Below are 21869 nucleotides of genomic sequence, written 5' to 3'. Positions count from 1 at the left end.
TAAAATATTGATTCTATTTACATCTTGATCGTTTTATAAAATTATAATTTATATTTGTTCCCCTGAAAAATATATTTTTTCAAAATTTTTCATATTTAATACATTATTTTTAACGTAGTTTACTTATTTTTATATTACATTTTCATAAATAAAAATTTAATTCAATTTCAATTATATTATATTTATTATATTCAAAAGTGTAAGTACTTGCTAAACCCTTGAATAATAAATTTAAATTTGTATACCTTTAAAATTTCTTTCGTCAAATTACTTTTATAATTTATTAATATAAATATTATTTATTGTGTTTTAAAAAATAAAAATAATTATATTTAAGCTTTTATTCAAATTCAAATATTTTATTCACCTTTACCAATTTTACTGGATAACGTTTTGATTTTTCTTTCTTTTAGCATTCATATGAGTCGTTTGGAAAACTGTTTTGAAATATAGAATGAGTAACACTGTTTTAATTTCAATATTTTTGACGAATATAACATTTTGTTTGCTAAATTTTTTTGAAAAACTGGTCTAGTCCCATAGCTTACCATGAAAAATTAGGGAGTCATGGGACTACTAGCGCCGCGCTGGAGATAGTAGGTACTAATCAACGTATGATTACAAAAGACTGAATTTTGTTTTCAGATGCACAGGACTGACGCCAATCGACGCCTGCCACCATCTCTTGGTATTAAAAAGAATCAGTAAAATCTCGGCAAATCGACTTTTTCAACTGTGTATGTACTGAAAAGCACGGGTCTATCTGAAATCAATTAGTACTATCAATAAAATACAGATCACTACTTGAAACAAACTTTCACTTTTAAAAAATTAACTAAATTGAATCTAACGAATAACTAATTTGTTATTAATATAATATTATGAGTTTATACTTTGTAACATTAAATAGACCCGCGCTTTTCGGTACATGCGCAGTTGAAAAAATCATGTTCCATTAATATCACTGGACGAAATTCGAGTCTCTTTTATTTTTGGTACCAGAAGCATGGGTGAAGGAGATGTTGAGTAGGATAGAGAAGAAGAGAAAGAATGAGCAAGAGGCATGTAGAAGGAAAAATTGTAAATAGAAGAAGCAGGAAATATTAGAAAAGTGTAAAGATTTTAAATAGTATCTAAGTATTAAGTATTAGTCGCGATGGCAGAGTTTGGCAAGTAAAAAATGTCTGTTAAGCAACCGCAAAATGCTAAATTCTCCACAAAATCATTATTGCAGTGTATTAAAACTTCGTTTCACAGATGTCCTTTATATTTTTTTCACGCAAAAAATATAGTTCTTGACGCCTGTTGCCACGCCTTGTTATAAAAAAGAATTAGTAAAAAACCCGAGAAATCCCGAGTCTCTTTTATTTGTTATAACAACATAACCTATAAATCAGTATATGAATTGCTGCTGTCGGTGCCCCCTCCTCTGTTACGCACTTATAACCAAAAATAGTATGAGTAACACGTGTGGGGTTACCGATTGCCCGCACTCGTTGCTCAATATACTATTTTCTCCAAAATAGTTTAAGGTTGTCATCCTTCCAAAAGTCAGATATCTGAAAACAATAGTTTTTAAAATAATTTTCAGAATTAAAATATTATAACTGATGTCTCAAATAAAAAACATTTTTTTTTTTATGAAAAATATTAACATTCACAAAAAAAAAATTTTAACCATGTTTTTTTAATGACGGCCTATTTTTTCCGCGAAAATATTCTCTACAACTTTACTGTTTCTAATTTTTAAAATTATTAAATAATCTTTTCTTAACAAAAATTTCCGAACGATTTAGTCATAGAAGAAGGCATAGAATCCATAAAAAATTTACTTTCAAAATTGGAAACAGAAGACTTGAAGAGAATGTTTTTCCAGAAAAAATAAGCCATCATTTATTTTTCATAAAAAATAATTTTTTTTATTCGGGATCGCTTCGGTTATAATATTTTGATTCTTAAAATCATAGAAAAACTATTTTTTCAGATATCTGAGTTTTGGCACAACAACTACCTTAAAATTGCGTCTTTTTGATTTTCCCCAGAAGAATAATAGTAGATGCCTTTTATTGAGGAAAGTATTCATCCAATCAAACCAAGAGCATATTTCAATGTCCTCTTGTTAGCGCATTTAAACTAGAATTATCCGACTCAACCAGAATACAATCGGATATCTACACTGTGCTACGCGCGAGCTTCTAATTGATATATAATTTGAGCCGACAAAGAAAAATTAAAGTTCGTTCAAATATTATTAATAAATAAAATTTTTATAAAAAAGCTACATTAGATTCTTTGTTGTGAATAGAAAATTAATAAACAGACAATGAAAAGTCTTATGTTATCTTCAATCCCACTTGAGAGTTATGTACTTTGGATGTACCTAGATATTTCCTTTATTACTAATTAGATTATATTATGATTCTAAAATTCAAGACAAATTCTGAACTTTTACCCTTTCTTCGAACGTTTTTTTGATGAAGATATATCTCATTTAGAGAAATTAAGACAAACTATTTTGATGATACGATCAATATATATGTTTATTAGTAAAAAAAACTGAAAATAAACCAGCGTTTAAAGGGCATGTTCTCTACGGTGACCATGTGACCAAACCAATCTTCGGTTACCAAAATTTTGTTGGTATTCATAATGTCCAAAGGCAATGATATATCGCTCTCAAAGTTTTAAATATAGAATATTAAACAGTCAATTGCGTTTGTATATTTAGTTTGAATAATTTTGAAGAAATTATCCGAGTACAAAATGAATGGGTAAAATTATTTTGAATTTTTTTTGGTGTTCACTACGTCCACACGGATTGAGATATCGTATTTATAATTTGAAATATTAATTGAAAAGCATCAAAAAATGTTTGTATACATCAATATGTTTATAATTTCAAAGAAAGTTTATTTATAAATTGATAAAATAGGATATTACCACTTGAGTTCTAGCACTTTGCAGGTAACGTTTGGTTTAATACATTTCAGACTTTTTGAGTCGCGCATATTGAGAACTGACACAAATTTTGGACTAAATTATCTTAACCTTCTAAAAAATCAATATTAACAATAACATTTGCACATTCTTTGCAAATCAACCAATAAGTATCTGCATGCACGTAACCTGTCATTATTTTTTGAGCATTTTTAGCAATTCCTAGCGGAGAAAAAAAGAAACTTTCAACTTCGATAAAGTTGATATAGTTCACCTATTAACGACCATCGGATTAATCCTCAAGCTCGGTTTGGGATTCCAATTCTACGTTTTTCGAGAATAAGTCGGGCGATTTATTCTCGGAAGTTGGAGGGTTGCAATCTCAAACCTATAACTGCGATTCGATTCCGCGTAAGCTTTCACCGTCTTAGGTGAGAGAATTCCCGCGAACCGGCGAACGGCAGGCTCTTGTCGTATTCCAGTGGGTGAGAGGAGCGGGCGACCAATGGCAGTGCCCGATCCGTCCTCCCCACCGCTGGAATGCGCGCGGGTTTTGCTCGAAGATCGGGAGTTGCGAAAATTGGCAGGACGAAAAATCAGTATCTTCTCGACCGAGAAGCGTGACAGATCACGGAGTATTTTTCGCTCCTACCGACGATCTCCTGTCAACCTGTACGCTTATATTCATTGAATTAAAATTAGTTCTTTCCATCTTTAAATTCAAGCCTTTATTATTCCGTTTTCGCCAACCTTTATTTTAACTCCTATCCTACCCCTAAAATACTCGAGCAAATTCGGATACCAGAGTTATCCCTCAGCATCCACGCGCTTCCAGCAACAGGAACATCGGAGGACCCTCAATCCGAGGAACCGATCGTGTATTCCATTCTCGATCGTTTCGCCTAGGATCGGCGAGCGAGTTCTCCGCGTTTTTCCGTTTAGGTACGATCCGCGAAGCCCTCTGTTCCCTTCCCTTTGTGCGGACCTTTCAGTTTCCGTTTACGGTTCTTGAATTTTTCCTCTCAAAAACAAGATATCACTCCCATTGATTACAACCCCTGAATTTATTTTATAATAAATTATTCTGATTATTCAGGGGGGTATCAATTTGGCGGCCCAAACGTAGGGCTCAGGAAATTTTTCTCATTTTTCTAATTACCAATTTTTCCTGATTCGTTCATGATTGAAAGACCGAACCCACATACACCCTTACGAGGCCATGCTCTACCCTCCACCCGCTGAGAAAACGCGGTGGATCTATCAGATCACTTTCTTTCGGTTTCCGGGTATAACTCAAAAAACTCGTTGGCGCCCTTTTTATAAAATTCTCGCGACTTATCGTAATGCAATCTAAGCGATTACGATCCTTGTCAATCAACACAATGTCGGAACAGGACATTTTAGGATTTACACGAGTCCAACATTCACGCCCGCTGAATATTTTACCGTGCCAGGACCCTAAAATGAACAAAACATTCAACGCTCTCACAATGGTTTAAACGAGCAAAATAATCAACAATTGTCGAATAATCATTCCGCGCAGGACCCTCAAAATGAGCAAGATATCCAACAATCCCATAACGGTTTACAGGAGCAAAATAGTCAACCACTATTGAATATTGCACCCGTTCAGGACCATCGAATTGAGCAAAAGATACAATCCCTTCAGAACAACCAAGTGCAGCAAAATGCTCAAATTCCACCAAATTACCAACTTCAATTAGAAGCCCTGTTACGACAGAATACTTTGCTCATGGAGCAATTAAAACTCCTGTGGAATGCACAAACGACTCAAAACTCTTCCTTCTGCCCCAACGAACCGCCAACTTCCGTAAACTTACCACCCCCTACGCTTAGTGACTGGCGCGGAGTGGTCCAGGCATTAAGAACCCCAGAATCAGAATCACCACGACCTACCTTCGCCGGCTTAGATCACGAAGATCCTAACACCTTTTCAGCCGAATGCGTCACTTATTTTACGGAATCGTCAATAGTTCCACAACAATGGACTGGTTAGTATCAAAATCTTTAACCGATTCGGCCGGAAAATGTTGGGAGATGTATCAAAATTTATCACTTCCCTGGCAAAAATTCTGTGATTTACTGTTGCAACGATACGCCGGGAATACCACAATAATCCGCCTACAAGCTAAACTTTACTCAAGTAGGCAACAAGAGAAAGAACCGGTCGGAATTTTCCTACGGCAAAAATATTTATTAGCGTTGAGATTACGCCCGGAATCTCCCGAATCCGAACTCGTAGCGTTATTGATCGAGTCCTTACGGCCTTCAATTAAAATGGTTATTCGGTCTGCTAATGTAAGGAATTTTAATGAGTTGTTTGAACGAGCGACCCAAGCTGAGACTGACGACCTCGAGGCAAACCCGCGTAGGGAAGCGAAGGAGACATGGAGGAAATCGAATACACCCGTCGTCGAGTCACCTTCCACTCCCACCGCCGGCACTCCCCCCAACCTACTTCCTCCGCGTTGTCAATACTGCCCTGGGTCACACTGGCACCGCTCTTGCCCCATACTGCACCCCGAATTAGTTGAAACCCGGGCGGAAAACTGGCGCGAGCGGGAGCCAAAGGCTGCTCCTGCTTTAAACCCATTCCAGTCTTAAACGCGCTATACGCGGATTCTTCCTGCTTACCTCGACTACGCGTCATATTAGATGGTCAGGAAATAGAAGCAGAGATCGATACCCAGGCCTCGGAAAATTTTATACGGCGCTCGATCTTCTCCAATTCCCGCGGTTAATTCGTTCATGAAGCTCGATGGTTCCGTTCATCTCACACCTGAAATGCATGACGAAAAATACCCCTCGGTTTTCCACGTGAACCCCGAATTACGCGCTGAAATGAATCTAGGTCGCCCTTGGCTTAAGAAGTATAACGTCATTCATGACCATGCAGCCGATTCCATTTATTTGGGAATTAAAAATCGGCAGCGCTTGTATTTAGCACCGTTGCCATGTCCGATCGACGTAACCCCTTTTCCAGTACCGCAAGTTAAGCACGAGTTTCAACCCAAGTATACACAGGCTTTTAAGGACATTATTCGAGAACACTCGGCCAGCTTTCACTTCGGCGTAAAACGTCTACGACAAACAATGGCCGTGCAACATGTCATCGAGCTGAAGGACCAGAGACCTTTTCGCGAACCAGCGCGTCGTTACTCTGACGAAAAGCGTCTCTATATTGATACTCAAGTGCGCGAAATGTTGAGTGAAGGTATTATCGAACCCTCCACGTCCCCGTATAGCTCGCTAGTTGTCATTGCAACAACAAAAAATAGCGAATATCGTTTTTGAGTGGACTATCGTCGTCTCAACAATATAACCGTTGACGTTCCCCAGTGCCTGCCTAGAATACATGAAACAATTAAAGACCTCGGTGGTGCCAAGGTATTCTCCCTTTTGGACCTCAAAAACGGTTACTGGCAAATCCCTCTCCCCCGCGAATTTCGGAAGTTATCTGCTTTTTCAACCCCCGGGGGTGGGTTATTTCAGTTCCGAGTTATGCCGTTCGATTTAAAAGGAGCTCCGGCAACTTTCCAAAATTTGATGCGACATTTTCTGGCTGAACAATGGGGTATTTTCGCATTGGCGTATTTAGACGACATTATTATTTACTCCCGAAATTGGCAGGAACATCTAGCGCAGATCGCCTTAGTTCTCGAACGCCTCGATATCTATGGGCTCACGATTTCACCCGAAAAATGTCACTTCGGCCGCGACTCATTACCCTACCTTGGTCACTGGATTAGCTCCGACGGTAATGCAGCTCAGCCAGAGCACATCAACGCAATTCACAACGCCCCTTTACCTCGAACACGCCGCGAACTACAATCTTTTATCGGCACTGGGTCAAGGAATACATTCCTGATTCCTCACACATTCTCGCACCTCTAACGGACTTACTGTCGCCTAAACGACCATTTAAAATGACTCCCGAGAAAATACTCGCTTTCGAAACGGTAAAAACCGCGTTTACCAATCCGAGTTCGATGAGTCGCCCGGACCCTTCTTTGCCTTTTAAATTACAAACCGACGCGAGTGCAAGGGGGGTGGGAGCCGTCTTGCTGCACGAAAAACCTGACGGAACGCGAAACGTAATTTCATACGCAAGTGCGAAATTTTCACCTGCGGAGACCAAATATCATTGTAACGAACAAAAATGTTTGGCCGTTGTTTGGGCGGTTCAACATTACCGACCCTATCTGGAAGACCGACCATTTACTCTCCGTACGGACAGTAAGGCCCTGACATGGTTAGAAGATCAAAAGGACACACGTGCGAAATTAAATCGTTGGTATTTATTGTTGAAGGGGCAATTTAATTTCAAGGTCGAACACATTCCGGACAAGGAAAATGAATTGCCTGACGCTCTTTCACGATTTCTCAACCCGGCCGTGTTAGTCCCGGGTGAACCGGATCTAGAAAAGATGTTACCCCCTACCCGTCCGACAATTACAACGAACAACAACAATTCAGTCCTAGCTCTTAGTGCCCTACATACTCCCTCCATATTTGAAGAAATTATGGAGGCCCAACAATTGAATCCTATGATAACCCGCGACGCAATTAGATGGCGAGAAATCAGAGCGCGTGGCCCCGTCAATCGCGAGGAAGAAAATTTTCTTGTTTCTAACAAGCTCGATAGAAACGGTTTTTGGCGTCGTGACGTGGTCGGTGGTGAATGGCGAATCCGGGTACCAGTGACTCTCCGCGAACGCATTATACACGAACACCACGACACGCCTCTTTCAGGACACACTGGTGCCGAAAAGACAATCCGTTCAGTACGCGAATTTTTCTTCTGGACGGGCATGAATCGGGAAATCCGTCGGTGCAGGATGCCATCTGTGTATCTGCTGCAAACCGGTACATGGACAACGACCAACTCTTCAACGACCACGACAAGCCAGGACTTCATGGGAATCGTTCGCAGTTGACTTTATGGGACCGTACCCAAGAGTAAGCCAAGGGAACACACAAATTATGGTCGTTACGGACATTTTTACACGATGGGTCGAATCTTTCCCCATGCGTGTCTGTAACGCTTCAAGCGCGGTCAAGTTGCTCCAGGACAAAGTTTTCTCTCGTTTCGGGTAACCAAAGCGAATCTTGAGCGACAATGGACCACAATTCACGGGTCATACTTGGGCTGAAGCCGCACAAAACTGGGACTGCGAGTTATGGACGACGCCCGTCTATCACCCCCGTGCAAATCTCACGAAAAGTCGAAACCAGGAGGTCAAGAAGGGCCTCAGGCTCCACCTTTACGAGAGTAACCAGCGTACATGGGACACTCACCTTCCAGTACTCCTTTTTGGTTTACGAGGACGACGGAACACAGCAACTAAGGTTACTCCAAGCTATCTGCTTTTCGGGAGAAGAATTCTCAGACCTAGGGAATGGCGTTTCCGGGAGATGCATAGCCTGGAAGAATCCGATGAACATCAGCAGAGAGAAGAAAAGGCCCGACAACACCAGGCTAATTATCAATCCGGTTATGCGCCTGTACCAACATCGACCCCTCCTCGTTTTTCGGTTGGAGACTGGGTTTACGCTCAGTCATTCACTTTCCAACAAGGCCGAAGTATTCAATGCTAAACTCGCCCCGTTCCGGATTGGGCCATATCAGATCCTAGAGAATACCTCGGGGGAAGTTTACTAGATTTTGAAAGACGGTACTCCACAAAAGGTCCATGGGGACACCTTGGTGCCTGCACCGCCCCGTGCAATCCCAGCAAAGTTTGTCATTCACCAAAACTCAAGTGAGGACGAACAGTCGCGCTCATCTTTGAAAACCACCGTTCAGGCGCGTTCATCTAACGTCGAAGCCGACCGGTTTCTGACCCAATCTACAGTTGCTGACGAAGAAGACCCAGGTGACAGCCAGCAGCCGCACCCCTCTTCACGATCGAAATCGAGTAACGACGAACAGTCGCAGTCAATTGTGAACACCACCGTCCAGGCGCGTCCACTTAACGTCGAAGCCGACCTGCTTCCGACCCAGTCTACAGTTCTAGAAGAGGAAGACGTGACGAGTAACGCTGGGCGGCGTTACACCCTACGGGCCAAAACACCGGTGAATTATCGTGATCTTCGCACATACACTTCTAGGAAAAGGCGCAATTAGTTAAGCAGCAACAATCGCGTGACGGTGAATTGTCGCACCCGATTCTGGACACCGCGCTCAAGCGCGTCCACCTAAGTCGAAGCTGACCTGCTTCCGACCTAATCTACAGTTCCCGAAGAAGAAGACAAACGCGTAACGCTTGGCAGCGTTACACCCTACGAGCCAGAGCACCGGTGAACAGCCGTTGATCTTCGCCCGTACGCACCTATTTAAACGTGCAATTAGTTTTAAGGACAATTTATGTTTATTTACATTTTTATTATTAATTTTAGTTAATTTTAGACATATCGATACCTTGTCGCGTTAGCATGCAAGTAATTTGGTATTTAACTTTTCTTTAACCTCTCGAGGAGTAAACCTATGGTCTATCCGGGAAGGGGTGGACTTGATATAGTTCACCTATTAACGACCATCGGTTTAATCCTCAAGCTCGGTTTGGGATTCCAATTCTCCGTTTATCGAGAATAATTTGGCAGGCTCTTGTCGTATTCCAGTGGGTGAGAGGAGCGGGCGACCAATGGCAGGGCCCGATCCGTCCTCCCAACCGCTGGAATGCGCGCGTGTTTTGCTCGAAGATCGGGAGTTGCGAAAATCGGCAGGACGAAAAATCAGTATATTCTCGACCGAGAAGCGTGACAGATCACGGAGTATTTTGCGCTTCTACCGACGATCTCCTGTCAACCTGTACGCTTATATTCATTGAATAAAAATTAGTTCTTTCCATCTTTAAATTCTAGCCTTTATTATTCCGTTTTCGGCAAACTTTATTTTAACTCCTATCCTCCCCCTAAAACACTCGAGCAAATCCGGATACCAGAGTTATCCCTCAGCATCCACGCGCATCAGACGTCATACCAAGCAGCTACCCAGGATCCCAGGAGTACCCCAGCAACAGGAACATTGGAGGACCCTCAATCCGAGGAACCGACAGGTATGTGGAGTGTCCGCCAGGTTTTCGCAATTGGTGCGGCACCGTCTGGAAATCTGGCGGTTCATTCGATCACGGTTTTCGGTAGTGCGTGGCGCGATCGTGTATTCCATTCTCGATCGTTTCGCCTAGGATCGGCGAGCGATTTCTCCGCGTTTTTCTCTTTGGGTACGATCCGCGAAACCCTCGGTTCCCTTCCCTTTGTGCGGACCTTTCAGTTTCCGTTTACGGTTCTTAAATTTTTCCTCTCGAACACAAGATATCACTCCCATTGATTACAACCCCTGCATTTATTTTATAATAAATTATTCTGATTGCTCAGGGGGGTATCAAAGTAGAGATAACGTGACCAAGCTCGGATATGAAATTATTGTCGTGGTGTTCTCCATGGCCAAAAGTAATGATATATCGTTTTACGCTTTGGAATATAGGAGATATAGGTCAGGTGATCTCTACTTTATCGACGTTGAAAGTTAATTTTTTTCTTCGCTAGAAATTGCTAAAAAAAAACTTCAAAAATATTGACAGGTTACGTGTGTGCAGATACTGATCTGTTGATTTGAAACAAATGTGCAAATGTTATTGTTCATGGTTACCGGTTTAAGAGGGTCAGTCCATGTAGAGTCGGTAAAAAGGTAATTTTTAAGAATTTTGTGTCAAATCAAAAAACAGAATTGAAGCTTTTGAATGGAGTTTAAAGAAAAATAACACCAAACTATTCTAAAATCGCAGAGTAAATCACGGTGCACTGGAATTTCTCGCCGCCGAAGTAGTAGGACGGTGTGCACGATTAACTGCATATTTTTAAATTAAATTCAGTCAAACTGCCAAATTATAAATTTAAAATTTTTATTAATTGTAGAGTTTAAAGATTCTAATTCAGTTCCAAAAATATAAATCCACGTTATCATTTTCAATGCTCTAAATTGAAAAATCATTCAATGTATTTAAAAATGTTCAAAATTATAATATATTAAACAATTTAAAATTCTAATTTCAGCTCAGAATTGGTTAAAAATTGAAAATTCCCTACTGAAATCCGGAATTTTAATGCATTTCGAAAAATTCACTGTTAAAAATCAGAATTTTAATTCTTTTCGAAAACTCTATTCCAACTAATGGTAAGAATTATAATTTTTTTTCTTCAAATTCCCTGTTCCAATTCATAATTAAAAATTTTCAATAATACCTCGTTTCTACACAGAACAATAATTTTGTTGAAAAAATTCACTTTTTCATTGAGAATTGTTTTTCTCTTGAATCAATTCCAGTATTCCAGTATGAAATGCTCACAACGAAGTATCGAACAGCGCTAGGTGGGGCAAAGCGAAATCCGACCCGTTCAATGTTTTCAAACGCGAAATCTCGGCGTCTAAACAACAGTGCGTCAATATAGATATGCACGCTACGCCTTGCTCCGTTCGACTCGGCTGGATGTTGGGAAAAAATAAACACTAATAATTCAAATATCAAATCTCGCATGCTCTTAAATTTAAACAGCGCATGTCAATCATTAAAGTAACAAACATTCTTCATACAATAAAGTGCAAAAGTCAAGGATGATGAAAGATTAAAGTTACGATAATGCTGTAATGAGATATTTTCAGATATAGAACATTATCGGATCAACTAAGGAACGCCAGCTGATCGAATGAAGTAATATTTAGATTGTTAGCAATGTAAAATGCAAGCCGATTGTTTGTCTAACTTCGTATGTCCTGCAACTACGCAGTTTATCGCGTACCAGTATCTGTACGTGATCAGATGCAAACATAGATTATAATAATTCTACACTTGCAGTATTTAAAAAATTGATTGGTTTTACGTTTTAATTGTAATATTGCTACAAAATTGGTTTTACGTTAAAAGTCGACAAACTTTAAAATATACAAATATGTGCGCCTGAATAATTTAAAGCAAAATTTCTTCTTCTATTATTTTATGTTTTTCATTATCACGAGCTTTTCGTTTTAAAATTATGTTATACACAAATTAGGAAAAAAAAGTTTAAAAGATTAGTAATTTTTAGGTTACTAAATAAAAATGCTTGTACATAACATAAAAATGAAAAAAGCATTTTTTTTTATCTTGAAAAATTGAAAACAATAAGTAGAAAAAAAAACTACTGCCAATGAATTGACACTAAGCTTCCTCCAACTACACTTTCACGTACTAAATATATTTTTATAATCTGATAAAATACTCGAAAAAAACGATTTCTTAATTGGCCACAAAAAGTGAACCACTAAATAAAATTAAAAAAACTGTTTTCTATGTATAAAACTAGAGCAACCCTACCGAAAAGAATCTTTGAGTATATACTAAAAATTCTTTAGGTGAAAGAAGCTCCGAGAAATTCTCCGTAGGTACTCAGGTAGATAGGTTTTAAGGTCCAGGTAGTTCTTTTAAATGTTTTAAAGGCTTTAAAATGTCCTTTCCGGAATTGAAATAGTAATACGATCATAAATAACAAGCAGAGAGTCTGATATTGAAATAAGTATTCGATCATGAATAATAAGCAGAAAAGCTATATCAATAGAGTAGCCGACACTCAAGGTTCCTTTGTTAAGCTTCAGGATTAAAATTTAGAAGTTTATTTTTTTTTTAATTTCATAGTTAACAGCCTAAACATAATAATTCGAAATCTACGGGTTTCGATGATTTAAGATATCTAACTTTTTTTTTAATGCTTAAAATTGAAATTAATAAAACGTTTCTCGTAAATGGAATGAGATACGCCAAAAAAGACAACATTTTTGAATTCAACTAGAAAACTGTATATTAGTATATAAGTTATAATTATAAATAAGTATAATGAGAAAATTCATCAATTAAGAAAAAAGTGTTAATAATTTGAAGAGAAATTTAAAAAGGGATAGCGGATTAGCCACGACCAACTACTGTAAATAACTCTGGCCGCACGGTACGTGACGAATACAAAAGGAACATTATATTACTGTCGCACCACTCTTAAAAGGGCCACTAAAAGGATCTTGAAAAGGACCCCAATCTCTCAAACTATCTCCGACACTATTTTGTTTCAAATCGACTCTGTTTATAGACTCAAACGGGCTAGGCTATTTCGCTAAAGAAAACTCAGAGATTTCTCTCGGTAGGGAAAGCCCGAAAAAACGAGAAGGTAACATCCAAATTGATAAAAAAAAAATTCCAAGATACGGTAGTTTGAAAAAAAATCACATAACCTCAAACAAGCAGAAAACGATTCATTCGAATTGATTCAAAATTAAAAACGATCAATAGAATAATGGGATCTACTTATCTTTTCGTATAAACTTTTTGATGTTATGTCAAATACAAGTTAAGATATTATAGTGATTTGAAAAAATGTTGGTTTTTAGGTTATAAAAATAAAACGGTTGAACATAACCTAAATATTTAATCTTGTAAATGAAGAAAAATTTAAAGTTCCTTCAAATTCATTTGGTTCTATAGAGGTGAATTTATTTTAAAGTCATAAAAAATTGAAAAAACTGATACGACAAAATCGTTTTTAGGTTATAAAATGAACATAACCCAAAAATCACTAAATTATTTTTCTTCAGCCGCCTTCGCTGTAAAAAAAACGAAGAAAATAAGACTTGTGAGATACAAATCGGTCGAAGCGTTGGCGAGATATGGTGAGCGGCATACGCTCAAACACACACACAGAGAGGGAGAGCGAGAGAGGGAGACACACACATTTATATATGCACGCATGCATACAGATTTTCTGTCAACCCTATATTTCTACTCCCACAACCTCAAAACATGTTTCTATGATGTTTTACCGGAATCCAAAAAATGTATTATCACAAAGCTTCCGCAATTAGGAAGCAATAAATCAAAATCGTTTTTAGATTATAAGATAAATTCATAATTTAATGAAGGTGAAGAACTCAAAACAATACAAAAATGATCCTCTTTCTGTTTACAAACTTTTATAAGCGGAAATCTTTTTCTCATATTAGATATTTTTAAAATTATATATGAATAATTTTTACAATAAGTTGACTATTTTTCAAAAAAACAACTTTTAGTACAAATTAATGAAATTGATCTTGTGATAATAATTTTTGTTTAAGGCACGGTTATAATACGTTCTTACAAAGGGTCGATACAAATAAATGGAGATTTGCCATCGAAGTTATATTTTCCTATACAACTGACTCTAGCGGACCAAGTTTGCAAGCTCAAAATTGTTATTTTTAAAAATTAATGAATGAATCAATTTTGTTTATGCTGGAAGTATATAATTATTAAAATCTATGTTTCCAACTGATCACGTACTGATACTGGTATGCGAGAAGCATTATCGTAACTTTAACCGTTCATCATCCTTGACTTTTGCACTTTATTGTATGAACAATGTTTGTTACTTTAATTATTGACATGCGCTGTTTAAATTTAAGAGCATGCGAGATTTGTTTTTTAAATAATTAGTGTTTAATTTTTCCCAACACATATTGTCCGGCGCCTCAACTCAGCGCATTGCTCACCCGAAGCTCCTACATTACAGATTCGATCGATTCTCGCTGTTCTTTTTCTACTTCGCCTCGATCGAATGAGTCAAACGCCGCCTTTAAGTCCACGAACATTGCTATCATTGACCCTTTTTCCCTTTTAATCTTCTTATTTACTAGATAGTTCAGAACATATATGTTGTTCATTACTCCCATTCCTTTTCTAAACCCTGTCTGATTCAGTGGCTCTAATTTTTTCCTGAACTTCTATCTTCAATCTCTCCCACTAAACAGTTACATATACCTTATACAGTGTTGGCAACAGCGCCACACCCCTATAATCTTTAATCTCCTCTCCTTTTTCTTTCTACACTATTGGCACGAAGTAATAATGAGGAGAAGCCACGCTAATGCATTTGCGGTTGCAAAGCGTGGCAACTTTTTAGGAGTAGATGGCTTTCCCAACTTGTGAGTGGTATATCTGCGTGATCTGATAATGCTGAGAGACGAGTGTCGTGGCTGTAATTTCAATGTGAGGCAAAGCAAAAGTTGTATTCGTGCCATGTTATGTACTATTCTTTCTTTGTTGATAATTTTGAAAAAGGTACATATATTTCGAAGCCCCAAGTACTTAATGCATAATTTAATTCGGAGTTAGCTTGCATATAAACTTTCCAAAAGTGCTTTTTTTAAGTTGAACAAAAGTAATTTAGAGGTTGAGTGGTGTCGATTGCAATTCTGTAATTTTCGTAACATTAATAATATTCTTTGTAATAATTTTGTAGATAATGTCTGTTATACGAGGATGTAAAAAAACAAGAATGTGAGATGCAAGGCTGGTGGGAAGGTGGACCAAGCAGTATGGGTAATATTTTAATTCCTAAAAAAACGTAGAACTTTCAATTTTAAACTAAAGAGTTTTTAATTTGGAAATTTTACAGTTTAAAATTATGCGAGTTTTAGGTTTTGAAATGAAAAATACTATAATTTTGATGAATTCAATTTGAAATTTTAATTCGAAACAGCATTTTGAAGTTGGTCAAAGAGGTTAATGAACATTATTTTTACAAAAGCGTAAGTACAGAATAATAACACAGGCCTGCAAATAATGGGGTCATGTCGGTTGTTGGAAAGTGGAGTGTCAATTCCGAAGTAATTTTTTACGTAGAATTCGAATCCCGAGTCAGAATTGGCCGATCACGTCAGGATTTTATGATATTTGAGGTTATGTACCCCAAAAATCGTGTTTTTGGCTACTTTTGAAGATCAGTGCAGAAGACACAAATTTTCTTGGAATTTGTTCTTTAGTTGCATCATATAATACTACTCTTTTTCTTTAATTTGAAAGTCGCAGAGTTCAATTGCCATTTTTCTTTACCAAGTTATGCCAATTTGAAATTACGAGATACGTCCTATTATGTCTGGAGCATTTGCTTTAAATACCACAGGCCAACATGGTTTTGCTGTTGGAAAGCAGAGGGTCATTTCCGAATTGATTTTTTACGTGGAATCCGAATCCGGGGTCAGAATTGGCCAATCAGATCAGGATTTTAAGATATTTGAGGTTATGTACCCTAAAAATGGCGTTTTTAGCTACTTTTGAGGTTATGTACAGAAGACACCAAATTTTTGGGATTCTTTCTTTAGTTGTATCACATAGTACTGATCTTTCTCTTTATTTTTAGAGTCGAAGAGATCAATTACCATTTTTCTTTACCAAGTTACGCAAATTTGATATTACGAGATATGTCCCATTATGTCTGGAGCATTTGCTTTAAATGCCACAGACCAACATGGTTTTGTTGGTGGAAAGTGGATGGTGATTTCCGAAGTAATTTTTTACGCAGAATCTGAATCCGGGGTCAGAATTGGCCCACCACGTCAGGGTTTTAAGATATTTGAGGTTATGTACTCAAAAAATTACGTTTTTGGCTACTTTTGAGTCTACGTACAGAAGACACACAGTCTTTTGGGATTTCAACAACCCCGAACACGCCCAAGTACAAATTTTCAAGAGAAAACACCCAGTAGAAAATGTCTGCCTCAAAGTATTTGAAGCAAATGCTCAAGACATAATGGGACATATCTCGTACTTTCAAATTGGCGTAACTTGGTCAAGAAAAATGGTAATTGAACTTTGCGACTCTCAAATTAAAAAAAAAAGAGCAATACTACATGATACAACTAAAGAAAAAATCCCCCAAAAAATTCTGTCTTCTGTATATAGCCTCAAAAGTAGCCAAAAACGCCATTTTTTGGGTACATAACCTCAAACATCTTAAAATCCTGACGTGATGTGCCTATTCTGACCCACTTTTCAACAGCAAAACCATGTTGGCCTGTGTAATTGTTACAGAATATATTTATAAATAGTTAGTTTTGTAAATATCACTGGGACCTTCATGTCAGATTCCGATTTTTTAAATTACACGAATTTGATGACATCTTAATTTCAAAGTATTTTATCATTCAAATTTAGCGCTAAAGTAGGCGGTAACTCTTTCGGCTATTGGCGACAGTACGTCGTGCATCTTCGTGGTTCTCCCAGATATTTCACTTAAAAGTCAGTACATCTACTCCGAAAAAGTTGCCATGCTTTCGAATCACACTGTTTCTTCTCCTTACTATTACTTCGTGACTATTAGTATAACTACTCCTTTCCATAACTCTGACCACCCCTCTCCTCACAATACTCGATTAAGCATTATCCATGCCCATTCCTCTAGTTCCTCCCCTCCATATTTCCATACTTCATTTGGAATCTCATCCATACCAGATGCCTTTCCATCTATCATTATTTCTAAAACCTTAACTATTTCTTCCCTCTTTATGTCCCCTCCTTCATCTCTTACTCTACCATATTTTCCTCCCTTTCTAACTTTTCTTTCTACTCCTAGCAAATGCAACAAATATTTCTTCTATTCTACCATTTGGATATCTTGGTTTAATCTTTTTCTTTCTCTATTTATTACCTTCCATACCTGTTCTTCCGTCCTAGCCTTCTACGCCTTTACTACGCTTTTACTTTTTTCTTTACTCCACTTTCTTAATTCCTTTCTGACCTCCTTTTTTTCTTTTTACAGTCCTCATACCATCCACTTCTATTCCCCTTTTTACTAACTACATTTTTGTTTGTGCACTCCAATCCTTTTTTTATTTCTCCTATCATTTTTTCTATCTTCTCGTCCACATTTCACTCTCCCTTTTTGATATTTCTGACCCTTTCTCTAAACTGTTCTTTTTCTTCCCTTGACCAATCCCTTTTTCCTAAACTTTGTACCTCTTCCCCCTTTTATTCATATTGTCATTACTTTGTTGTCTGTTAGATATCACTATTAAGAGAAAGTGATCCGAATGAATATAATCACCTACCTCTAGTTTCTTGACCTTCTCTCTTACCTCATCATCCACTATCGCATAATCAATTACCGTTCCCCTTTCACCTCCTGAGTGTGTATATATTACTTTCTCATCTCCTATATTTTCGTTTAAGATAAACCATCCCAACTCCTCCAAGCTCTTCAACAACTTTCTTCCCTCCCCATTTAGTACCTTATCTTTGGATTTTCTTCCTCTCTATTCTCTCCATTCCCTTCCTCCTCTGTCTCCTGTTCTCGCAATGGAATTCCAACCTCTTATTAGCCTAATCTCTTCTTTATTTTCTTCAGTCATTTCTTTCATCACCTCTGCTTTCTCCTGCATATCTGTTCCCTTTCTGCATCCCAATCTCACCATACCCCATCTATCTGTATTCTCCCATACTTAACTCATGTTCTTCTTCTCTTTTTTCTTTCCTCTTCTGCTATTTTTCTTAACTTATCCCTCCTGTGTTCCATTTTTCATTAGTCTCGCCAATACCATTCTCTCCCCTGTTCGCTCCTCCCTTCCTAAAATTCTCACATCCTTGATCTCTCCCTTCGCACCAATCCTTTTTAGTACTTCTTTCACTCCTTCATTCAGCCCCTTCCCCTCTAATCTTATACCCTTTATCACTATGTTTCTTTTTCTTTCTTCCCTCTCTTTCCTTTGTATTTTTTGTTCTATTTTTCTCATTCTTTCCTTTTCCGTATGCCTACTCTAACCCCCACCAAAATCTTGGTTCGAGCTTTCTAGTTTCTTTATCCTATCTTGCTTCTCATTTACCTTTCTATTATGATCTTCCTGCTTCTCTAGTTATTGTTCCAACGCCTGCACCCTCTTTTCCAACTGTTCCCTGACTTCTTCCCATTTATTTTTTTCTTGAGTTCAGCCATTTCCCGTCTAATTTCGTTCTTTAATGCCTCTCCCCCTTTCTCCTGCTTTTCTTCATAAATCCCCATTACTTCTATCATCACTTCGCTAATTTCCTTTAGTCTTTCCTCTTTCATCGGAACTACAATTTTATCTACGCCCTTTTCAGCCCCCTTACTATTATCATCCTTCCCTACCAAATTCTGCTTTTACGGCGGCGATATAAAGATTTTTTAATTCTTAGAGCGTGCACCGATATCTTCCTTATCTTCACTGCTTCCCCTCTCCCCTCTCTTCCTTTTGATAAAAGCCTCAATCGCTCCCACGCTTTTTACTCTTAATCTCTCCTTTTCTACAGTTTTCTTGTACTTCCCCCTCGCCTTCCTTTCTTCGATCTCCTCTTTCGGCGTACTAAAGACTTCCTGCTCTAGATCGGTTTTGCTCTAGATCTGTTTTATCCTTGATAACACTCCCTCCGCTAGCCATGAATCCAGTTCAAACGATCTCGCCTTCTATCCTTCCCTGCCTCTATCTATCGCCGCGGTTTGGTACCTGTCTCGCTTTTCTCTGTCGCTAAACAACCCTGCTGCTACCAACCCGATCAACCCAGTCCTCCCGCCCAGTCAAAAATCTCCAAACAACCTAACCTCAACTTGCACGTAAATTTGGCTAAAACCTCAAAAATATCTACCTCCCCTTTTCAATCTCACAATCCCTCAATTAATCTGTCACATCCAAACCCTTCTACAATTACTCCTCAGATTTAACCACAAATATCAAAAAAACTCAGCATCAACAATTCCCACTACCTCACACTTTCATGCCGAAAACAGAAACATACAAGTTTAAACAGTTTAACAAGATTAAATTTATAAAAGAAATGTAAACCAAAAATGACGAATATTCAACAAATAAAGATTTTTCACTTGTGTCATAAATAGAAGTTTTTCTAAATTGTTGAACCTTCAAGCCAAAAGACGAATCTCCCTCACAAAAATTGAATTAAAAAAATATATATATATGAATTCATCCAAAATTAATTTCCCAAGAAAGTAATACATTTTTACTGGAAAAACATGAAATTTCAAACCAAGAAAATGTTTTTTTTTTAACCAAAAAATGACAATTTTTGAATAAGAAAGGTCAAGCTTAAAGAGTCGTAAAACTAATTACATTTTCAATTAAGAAATTAATTTTTAACAAAACAAAAGGCGTTTCTAATAAAAAGTTAATTTTTCAACCTGAAAAGATAAACCCGCAAATAAAAAGTATCATGTTTGATATTTCAATAAATAAGATGAAATTTATTTTAAAAATATAAACCAAAATCACGAAATTTCTAAAAATAAAGATTTTTCACTCAACTTCGACGGGAAGAAAAATACCGGTAGGAGTTTGCAGTAGGTCCTGCGAAACTCCTGCGGGCAGTAGGTACTGCTTCGCCGGAGTGTTTAGAAGGCCGGAGGGCAGTAAGCAGTAGGTATGCTACTACTCATCTCATCTCGAGCAACTTTATTCCAAGATTTCGAAACATCTACATGTAGTTTCATATTTTTTCAAACTTAAAAAATGTTTAAAAATGTTAAAATTATTCGAATTTCAAATAATTTTTCAAAGTAAAAAATCATAGTAAATTTTCCTAGCAATCTTAAAACATTTTATTTTACTTTTGAAGCCTGTTCTCTGGATAAAAGCTGCAGATAAATTTATCTAGCAGATAGGATACTTTCCTGTTGATCCACCGTTGGATAGCGCTATCTGACAGATAAAGCGGGAGTTACCAGTCAGTTAACTATCGACCGGCCAAAGTGGCCAATAACGTATTATCTAGCAGATAAGCACGAAATACAGAAAAAGTGAGGTTGAACAATGCTGCCAAAATGGAATTCGGAAATGTTTACGATGTTGATTTGGGTGATAATTTCTACGAAGATATTGAAGAAATGGCCGAAATTGCTAATCGCGTTATGAATACAAAACCGTATACGCTTTATGCACGTGAAGCTCTTGTTTCGTAGTTGTCAAATTTCAGACTGTTATGAAATTACAGAACAAAGAATAAAATATGAAATAAAAATAAAACCGTCAGAAAAAAAGTTGTAAGGATCCATTGACAGGTTATTTTTATATTTGTTTCCGTAGGAAATTGTTTATAACCCGCAAATTAAAAAAAAAAATGAGTTTATGATAACTGTAAATAATAACTCTTGCTTCATCGTTGTCAAATTTTAGACTTTTTGTCATAACATTACCGAATAAACAATAAAATGTCAAATAAAAATAAAACCGAGACAAAAAGTTATGAGATAAAAAACTCCAATTCTAAAATAACATTTCGCTGATGTTGATTTGGAGGAAATTTTTCATAAACCTATAAATTGATAACAAAATTGATGTATATATTAACCGTATATAATAACTCTTTTTCAAAGTTATCACATTTCAGATTCTTTGTTATGACGTAACAGAATAAAAAATAAAATATCAAATAAAAATAAGACCATGAGAAAAAGTTGTGAGGCTCGATTGAGAGGTAATGTTTATATTCCACTGCAGTGAAATAATAAACTCCAATTTTGAAACACAATTTTGTTCGTGTTCTTTGCAGAGGAAATTTTTCATAAACTCACGAATTAAACTAAAATAATATATAATAACCGTGAATAATAACTCTAGTTTCATGAGCTGAAAATTCACTTATCTTTATTCCTCACAGGAAGACTCAGTAGTGCACTTCTTCTATTTATTAATAATTAATAATATGACAGATTCACAGCAGCAACAGTATTATATAATTGTGACAGCACATGAAATACAGTAGATCAACCCGAAATCATTATCTATCAGATAAACCGTACGATAAATTTATTCTGCTGGAATACTAGATGACACTTTATATAGTGGTGGATCACATGGCCCCAAGACTAATAGGCGTACAATTGTTATTTATAACATCAAAATTGAACAATTTGACTGACAAATTAGAATTTGTTAAATAGAACAATAAAACTGTTACGTTCAAAGTTTACTGTTTTTTTCAGTTATAAATATTTAATTTATAGTTACTGATTTTTAATGAACAGTGAGGTATTTCTAAACATTAGGTAATTGTTCTTTTTTTTAATCAGGGTGGCTACAAGATTGAATATTATAATGACTATTCGTT

The 21869-nt window shown here is 37.1% G+C and overlaps 1 protein-coding gene across 6 annotated transcripts in view; it reads right to left on the bottom strand.

Moving 5' to 3' along the window:
- The window catches only part of LOC117180242 (uncharacterized protein CG4449), a 555967-nt gene that overhangs the window by 401510 nt on the left and 132588 nt on the right, over positions 1-21869 (bottom strand). The window lies entirely within an intron of this gene.

Source organism: Belonocnema kinseyi, chromosome 9 (genome assembly GCF_010883055.1).
Source record: "Belonocnema kinseyi isolate 2016_QV_RU_SX_M_011 chromosome 9, B_treatae_v1, whole genome shotgun sequence".
Classification (NCBI taxonomy): Eukaryota; Metazoa; Arthropoda; class Insecta; order Hymenoptera; family Cynipidae; genus Belonocnema; species Belonocnema kinseyi.
This window is presented reverse-complemented; position numbering and strand designations above follow the sequence as displayed.